Consider the following 9,351-nt stretch of genomic DNA (forward strand, 5'->3'; position numbering starts at 1 on the left):
TTGCTTCATCCTTTGTCATCAATTTCTAGTTCATTTAATCTGCAGATACTTATCGAGTGCATATTCTGAGCCAGATACCATGGTAAACAAGAGAAGGCCACACCCTATTGTCGACCAGGTAGCTAATAAAAGGTGAACCGGGGAGCTCTTCACTTCCATTTTCATTTAGTCAAGTGTCCATTTATTACGGTTTTTAATGCATCATCCAATTATAATTAATATAACTATTGTTTGTGCACGCTTGGTAAATTATACTGTATGCAAATATAAGTAATTAATTGTGTCAATAACTCTAAAAATGACAAGAAGATAAAGAGGGCATTTATTGCAGCTGCTGCTGTTTGTTTTGTATTCTTCTCTCTCTTCTCTCCACATTCCCTTCTCTGAGGTGCCACAGATTTAGAAAAAACTAAAACTTCTTTAACAAGTACTATGGCAACTTGTTGCATTGCCTGAGGATGTAAGAGTGATCATTTATGGATCAGTGTGATTTAAATTGGAAATCTCCATAATTATACCCAGATATAATAGTTAAAAAAATAGATAATGACATTTTATAGATAACCTAATTAATTTCATAATGGTAGTTAGGTGATTCAGATAATTCTAAACCTGTACTTCTAGTTTCTCAAAGAGAATGAGTGTCGTGAGGAGACCTCTTGGGAGACAACTTGCCTATCTTGGGGCATCACCTAAATACTCACCTGTAGCTGAGAATGAATATGTATTCCAGCATCTAAGTTCTAGTTAAGTTTTTTCTTAATTTCTTCATCAGTAATAATATTTTCATTTTCTTTTCTTAGGATAATGCAGCCTGAAAAGCCCTCTTAACTAGCTCTATCATTCAAATTTATGCAGAAGTGCCTTTTTTATCATTTGGATATAATTTGACAGCAGGCTATAAACTGAGTAGGAAAGAGTTAAGGAAACAAGGCCTCTCAACCCCAGAAGCTGATGATGATCACCTTGTGTCTTCCCTGCAGTAAGCTTTTAGTAATAGAAGAGGAGAAATTTGTTTACCAAAGAGAAAGGTTTGTAGATGTTGGGAAATAATCTTTTTAGTTACATATTGCTTGGAGTTTTCTTTTCCCTACAGAGGACTATAAATAATCCCTCCCACATTCCCTACAGGGATTATAGTCAGTCCCAACCACAAACAGTGGAAAGAGTACACATTTTGTTATCCTTTCAAATTTGCGAATGTTCATCCGTTCAAAAACACCCCCACCATTGTAACAGAAAAACTTACTATCGGATGTGCCTCCTTTTGGATATGGGCAAGAAGCATGTGCTGAAAAACCGAGTAACCACTACACTAGAAACAAATATTTACTGAGTACACCAAACAGTGTAACCTACTAATATTTTTTTTTGTAATCCACTTTTTGTTGTTTCTGGGTTAGTTATTCTCCTTATTAAGGGCTGGGGGACTGGGATTTAAAAAAATAAGTTGTGATGTGGAAAAAGATGGGGACTTTTACAAGTATGGAGTGCTTGTGCTATGCAGAATTTCTACTATGGGGTATATACTCTAGAAAACTATGGCTACTAAAAACTCATTTTTACTAGACACATGGAGATGTCTTGGGATTGTCTCTTGGGCACATAACAGGCCTGTGGTCTCTCAAGGGACCATCAGGGTGACATTTCCCTTTGGTGCACCTTTTCACAAAGTATTTTCTGAGGAGATAAATTCTGTGAGTTACTCCAAAATAAAATAATTTTAGAGGCACCTGGGTAGCTCAGTCAGTTAAGTTTTCAGTTCAGTCAGCTTAATGCTGGCAGTATGGAGCCTGCTTAGGATTCTCTCTCTCTGCCCCTCCCCTGCTTTCTCTCTCTCTCTCTCTCTTCCCCCCAAATAAAAAATATTATATATATATTTGGAGTCAACTAAATTTATATTAATCCCACTATTAAAGACTGAAACATGTTGCACATAACACATTAAGGGATCTGAGAAACCGTAAATTAAAGTTTGTTCAATTTCATAGACCCTCTCTTCATTGAAACAAGTCATATCCTGTAGGTTTACTTTGGATAATAGGACCTTATGTGAATTTTCCTTCTGATGTTTTCTGTTTACACTTATAAATTTCTGTCTGTTTGTCAAGCTACTTTCTTAGATGAGGAAGCTGAGACAACAAGATATTATGGTTATTAAGTGGCAGAACCAGAATTCAGACACAAACAGCTTGGTATCAAAGTCCAGGCATTTGATCACTACACATCCACGGTTTAACCTTAAACCTTAAGCTTTTGAAAACTTGATTCTGCTTACAAGTCGTGGAATGCTCCATCCTGTAGGGTTGGAGACACATTAGACAAAATCCAGAGACTGGTGTTTCAATCCAAAATGTCTACTTTATAATTATAATAAGAAATTGCCATGATAAAGATTGGAACATTCAAAGGCATCATTTATGCATTTTTCCTGTGGGAACCAAGAACACATACAAAATGTTGCTGGATGAGAATGGAATAAAAATAAAGGGAATTAATTAGATCACTCTTTCTCATTCTGTGCTTCAGGGACTTAAAATTGGGGGAAAATGTTATTTGAAGTTTTTCATCGCTGATATGGTGAAGTTTAATTGTTACCACAAAAACTGTCACTAGTAGGGAGATTGCACCAAAAACGAAAGACTGCAAACATGTACCCACTCATCTTCACCTCAAAAAGCCAATGAAAAGAGAAGATTCATTTATTCAGTGAATAAATCCATGACTATGGAAAAGTTATACAGAATGTCATTAGACAACCAGAACTATCAGAAACTTCCTGGAAGATAAAAAAAGCAAGTATGAATAGATTATTGAAGAGTAAAACTTTAAGAAAACAAAATATAAAACATGATCTAAATATTCCTGAAGTAGCACTGATACTTCCTGATTGATCCAGGCCCAGTGCAATGAACACAGTCTGTGGGGTGGAACTTGGGACACTGGGCAGTTTGATGTCATCACTGAACTGCATCTTATGCACTTAGAGCATCCAACCCCCCACTTCTCCCCTCTTTAACCCAGCAGTGGTCTGGATGTTGTTATTTGGCTACAGGATAAAGCAGAGAGCCAGAACAGAATTGATTATAAAATCAAAGCAGGATGATAGGGAGCTGTTGGTTTCCAAGAAAGACAGGGTTGCTTCTACTCATTAGACAATTTAACTCACATCCCAAATTTACCACAGTCTTGGCTTCTCCTCTCCAATAAGCATCAGAGGCAAAATGTGGTCATTGAAGTAGTCAGGGGTTGTCTAATTTAAGTATGATTAAGTAGCCAAGAATCACTAAATATCTGAAGGAAATTAACATTATGAAGGAGTCACTACATTAAGTACATAACACTTGACAAAACAGTGATAGCAAAAATAGTAAAAAAAAAAACTTAGGATAAGAATAATTAATATATTTGAGCAGAATTGCAACAGAGTATTATGGTCATGAAAAAGAATAATGTAGAAATTTTGGACATTCAAATTTTGTTGAAAGAAAATAAATACATAATAGAGGGACTTGATGTAAAACAAGCACAACTAGAGAGCATATTTGTGAGCTGGGAGTTTAACCTAGGGATTTTTCCAAAATCTTAACAAAGGTAAGAGATGGGAAAAAAAGTACAATAAAATAAACTCATAAAAATAAGAGAGAAATTAATTCAGCTAAATAGTAACAAAATGCAAAGACCGAGAGGAAAAAACTGGCTGGTTTCTGGAAAATTAATGAAATAGACAAGCCTCTGTAATAATTCATCAGGAAAAAGAAGGAATATGGAAATAATAAATTATATTAAACAAGAGAAAGAGGACATGGACACAGATTCAGAGGAGATTAAAACGTGCATGAAATTCTGTATAACTTTATGCCAGTAAATTTGAAAATATAGACAAATGGATGATTTTCTAGATACAATTTGCTGAAGTTAATTCAAGAAGATGCAGAAATTATGAATGGACTAATAACCAATTGAAGAAATAAAAAATGTAGGTAATGAGTTACTCTGAAATTGATCTTTAAATTTAGCACAATCCATACCTAAATCCCAATAAGCTATTTTAATGCAACTTGATTCACTGAGTCCATATGGAAGTAAAAAATTCCAAGAATAGCCTGGAATTACCTAAGGAAAAGGAAGAAAGCACTTCATCATGAGTTGCCAAAGCATATTATAGCTGTAACAATCTAAAAAAATGTACATCAGTATAAAAAGAGTTAAAAAGCAGTTCAGTGGATATGTGAGAATTTTGTTTGAGATGCTATTTAAGTTTAGAGGGGAAATGAACTAGTCAATAAACGATGTTGAAATGGCAAAGAAATAGGGGCATGTGTATATTCACATAATATAGTTAGGATAGATTAAAGAGCTAAATGAAATTCACAAAAAAAAGCCTCTAAAAAGATTCTAAAAAGATTACAAATACTAGCAGTTTTTCTTTTATTTTTTTCTCTTATTTGTTTGTTTGTTTGTTTTGAGAGAGAAAGTGCACTTGTGCATGCATGAGCAGAGGAGGGGCAGAAGGAGAGACAGAATCTTAACCAGGCTCTATGCCCAGTCTGACACAGGGCTTGTTCTCACAAGATCATGACCTGAGCTGAAATCAAGAATCAGATGCTCAACTGACTGAGCCACCCAGGTGCCCCAGGAGTTTTTCTTTTAGTAATGATCTCATGATGCAGAAGACTTTTGTTTTGTGATGATGAACCTCATAAACATGGTTAAAAAAAACTAACAGAAAATATTATTAGTTCCTTTATTAATAGGTAAATATTTCCTATCATGATATTTCAAACACTACCAAAAATTTATTGGAAGGTAATCATCCCCTTGGAAAAAAATGACCCTGCTGAATTCCCTTTCATATGTTATTTTTCTCCATAGTGCCCGACATATATATATATATATATATATATATACATATATATATATATATATATATAACTTACTTGCTTTATAATGTCTGTCTTCTCCCTATTAGAATGGAAATTCTAAGACTGCCATTTTTTTTTTTGTTTGTTTTGTTTTGGTCAATTCTGTACTGACCAAAGGGATGCCATAAAGGTTCATGGGCAATTCATAGAACCAAAATACAACTAACCAGTAAACATGTGATGGCACTCTTCAAGAATTAGGGGAGAACAAATTAAAACAAATACTAAATTTTTGTCAGTCACATTGGCACATAAGGGAATAGAATTTTAATATACGTTATTGGAAAGGATATGGAGAAATAAGTTTTTTGTGTGTGATTTTAAATAAAAAGCAAGTTTAGAAAGCAATTTGAAATTAATTATTGACATTTAAAATGCTTAACCTCTTTGACCACAAAATTTTGCTTCTATGAACAAGTTCTAGGGAGTACTTGCACATATGCACAAGCTATGTGAGCAAGCATATGTTACTGCAGCATTGTTTATAATGGTACCAGACTGGAAATAAATCTGTCAATCCATATGAAGTAGATATATATGTATTAATATAGAAAGATCTCAATGATATATAGTTAACTTTAAATAGTTACAGAAAGATAGTTATAGTTTCCCTTTGTATAAATATAAAATAAAAAGGCATTTAACTGGAGGAAGAGAGAACCAATATGTTGGGTACACATCCAATTATTATTAGTGGTTACCTCTGGGTAGAAGATAGAAGTTAAAAGAGGATTTAAAAAACTCTTCTCTTGTGGTGCCTGGGTGGCTGAATCAATTGAGTGTCTGATTTTGGCTCAGGTCATGATCTCACGGTTGGTGAGTTTGAGCCCTGCGTGGGGCTCTGTGCTGACAGCTTGGAGCCTGGAAGCCTACTTCTGATTCTGTGTCTCCCTCTCTCTCTCTCTCTCTCTCTCTCTCTCTCTCTCTGCCCCTCCCCTGCTCGTACTCTATTTCTCTTTCTCTCTCATAAATAAATAAACATTAAAAAGAAATTAAAAAATAAAAAATAAACTCTTCTCCGTATACTTCTGTATGTTAAAATAAGAGTAATGTCGTGTATTACTTGTACAGTTAAGTATGTGCATATAATTTTCATGTTGTCACAACTGTAATAAATTTTAAGTCCTTAAAAACTTTACATTATGTTTGCTATAGGCTTCATAATTACCATTTGTAAAAGTTGTATGCTCTTTCAATATTCTGTAAAACCAGCTAGTCACTGGTTTTAGCTAGGTTTAGAAACTTGATCAGTGGAAGTAGAAAAGGATTAATGAATTATTTGTTAAGTTAACTTTGGCCCTTTTAGGCAGGGGACATACATATAACTCTTAAAACTTGTGAACCCCAAAGCAATCAGTTCTAACGGTGAGAACAGAGAAAATTTGCTTTAAATATGCTTTCTCAGAATGCTTTAAGCAACACCAGTCTTCCAGGGCATTCCAATGGAAAGATATTGAAAACAAAATTTTTAAAAAAGCAACAGCTACTATATTTTTCCTTTATATTGCATTATATTATTACCAAGTATTCCACAAATAACATTAAAATTCTAAGGGGAAAATATATATCTAGCATAGCTTTAAAAAGTTTTTAAGAAATATATTTAACAACGTTATTAGTTTTAGATTGCCTTGTAACAATCTATCTCAGTAATTTAGCAGCTGAAATCGACAAAAATGTATTATCTCACAATTTTTCTGGGTCAGAAATTTGAGGGTAGCTCAGCTGTATTGTTTTTGGTTTAGAGTCTCTGGCGAGTTTGCAGCCAGCATGCAGTCACCTGAAGGCTTAACTAGCCCTGTAGGATCTGTTTTTAAGTTGGCTCACCTACTTGCTGGTCATGGTCAGTTCCTCACAATTGTAGACCTCTCCAGAGGGCTACTAAATTGTCCTCATAACATGGCAGCTGGCTTCTCCTAGGGCAAATGATCCAAGAGAGAGAGGAAACACAATGTGCCTCCCTCCTTTTTCCTTCCTACTGCTTTTTATGACATTGTTTCTTAAGTTATGTATTGTTTAAAACAAGTCGCTAATCACAACTCATGCTCAAGGGGAAGGGACTTTGTTTCCACCTTTTGAAGAAAAGAATATCAAAGAGTTTGTGGACATAATTTGAAACCACCACAATATCAGCATCCATTCTTTTCCCTTGATAATACCTATTAACATTCTAAGGATCACTCTGGGAACACTTGGCAATAAGGCCCTAACCCTGAAGAAGACTCCTTATGTTTTCTCTTCAATGGAGAGAATAGGAGAAAGTGACTAATTCTGTTTTCAGTATCTACATGGTAATGGCATTTTGCATCTCCTTAGGAACAACATGTTTTAAATCATGTATAAATGGGTTGCCTGTGATACTTTGTTTAAACAGAAAATAAGTGCAAATTAGCACAATCAACAACATGTAAATCCTATAGAAAAAATCAAGCAATAGGGGCACAGCATGTGTTATTTTATCTTGAACTTCTCTCTTGTAATCACTCATTCTTCCATCCACCCTTCCATCTGTCAACCTATCTTGACAGCTTAATGTTCAGCGGAACTGTGTTGTAAACTGTCTGTAAAATCTAGAGAACAGAAGCCTCCACTCACCTTTTGAAAAAATCATAGTTTTGTGGAAGGAAACACACATGGAATCATTTGTCAGGAAAGGGACTAAAGTAAAGACCCTCACAGAGATAAGACCAAGGATTTGAGAGGAAAGAGATGGGATGAGTAATCATGCCTGCAGAATATCTAGAATGAAACCTTAAATTGTTCTCTCTTCTTAGTTTCCTTTTAATTTGTTGTGAATCCTAGTATCTTAAACCTTTGTTAGAAGTAGCAATTCAGTGTGTGAGTAGTCTACATACACTGTGGAATTTATTCAACCTGTGAATCCTATATACACTCAATAGATTCTGTTTTTTAAAGTATTTTTTGTACCATTCTTCATTTAGGAACAATTTACTACATCAACTATATAGGAGAAAACTAATAGAATCAGATCATAAACGTGTGCATATATGTATGTGTATATAAATTAGATACATGAGCATACATAACATCAGGGTCATATTCAAAAGTAAAGGATTAGAAAAAGCTAAATAAAATCTTGATGATTTTCCATATTTTTCATAATTTTCATAATTTTTCATAATTTTTATTTTTCATAATTTGCTAGAGAGAAACACTTGGTGTATGCTTACTATCTATACAAAATCTCTCAATTGCTCTCCTTATTAAGCTAATGAGGACACTTTGGCCTAGACCCTCAAAATTGTATATTATATCTTATTTTTTAGCACTGACCACAGGTCTTGTTATAAGACTAGAGTTGAAAAAAGAGCATATAGTCTAAGTGATGGCTTTTTGGGAGAGAATAGGGCCCATTTAGCATAATTTCTAACCAGCTCAATATTGCTATCAATGTAGTCTAAGTTATTTAAATTCTGTAAACCTCAATGTATAATGGGCATTATTTTATCTACTTCCAGTATCGTCATGGGAGGATAAATAAAATAATGCCTCTGAATTCCTATCATAGTGCCTGGCACAAAAGAGTTACTCAATGAATAATAGATAATGTCCTTATATGATTATGATATTTTTAAAACATTTTTGTACCATTCTTCATTTAGGAACAATTATCATAGCATGTTATTATATAACATATCATTATCATATAACGATAGTATCTATTATTTATTGAGCACTTATTTTATAATGGGAATGTATGAAGCACTTTATATACATTTTAAAAATCCTATTAATTTATAGAAAGGGAACTGAGACTGAGAAAGTTTTAGTTTGGGGTTTACCTTGCCCCAAGTCATCAGCCTGTAGTAAATTAGCATAGCATTCAGACTCAAGTGTGCCTGACTGCCCTGTAGTCAGTGCCTTTTCCAGTACTTTAGATGAGACAGTATCATGCCCATGAAATATGCTTTTTTTCCCTTTCGTTTTGGTAAAACATCCTGTCTTTGAAAATTGTCTTAGAGGTAAGTGTTGGTCAAATGGGGTCATATCCTTTTTTTCTAAATCATGTTTAGCTGTTAAAATTAAAAAAAAATTTTTTTTATTAATTTTTGACAAAGAGAGAGACAGTGAATAGGGGAGATGGAAACACAAAATCTGAAGCATGCTCCAGGCTCTGAGCTGTCAGCACAGAGCTCGACCCGTAGCTCAAACTCATGAACCACGAGATCATGACCTGAGCTGAAGTCAGGCGCTTAACTGACTGAGCCACCCAGGTGCCCCTCATGTTTAGCTATTAAAATCAGGAAAAATGATTCATGTCCCTATTGGCATCACCCCAGTCAAGCTCCAAGGAGAATTCCAATTATAGAGAAAGGAAAAGAGGATTTTTCCTATACTCCCTGAGTAATCTCTTAGAGATCAATTTTGGCTCTTACCTCCCAGTAGTCACTTATCTCTGTACTTT

This window comes from Prionailurus viverrinus, chromosome B2 (genome assembly GCF_022837055.1).
Source record: "Prionailurus viverrinus isolate Anna chromosome B2, UM_Priviv_1.0, whole genome shotgun sequence".
Classification (NCBI taxonomy): domain Eukaryota; kingdom Metazoa; phylum Chordata; class Mammalia; order Carnivora; family Felidae; genus Prionailurus; species Prionailurus viverrinus.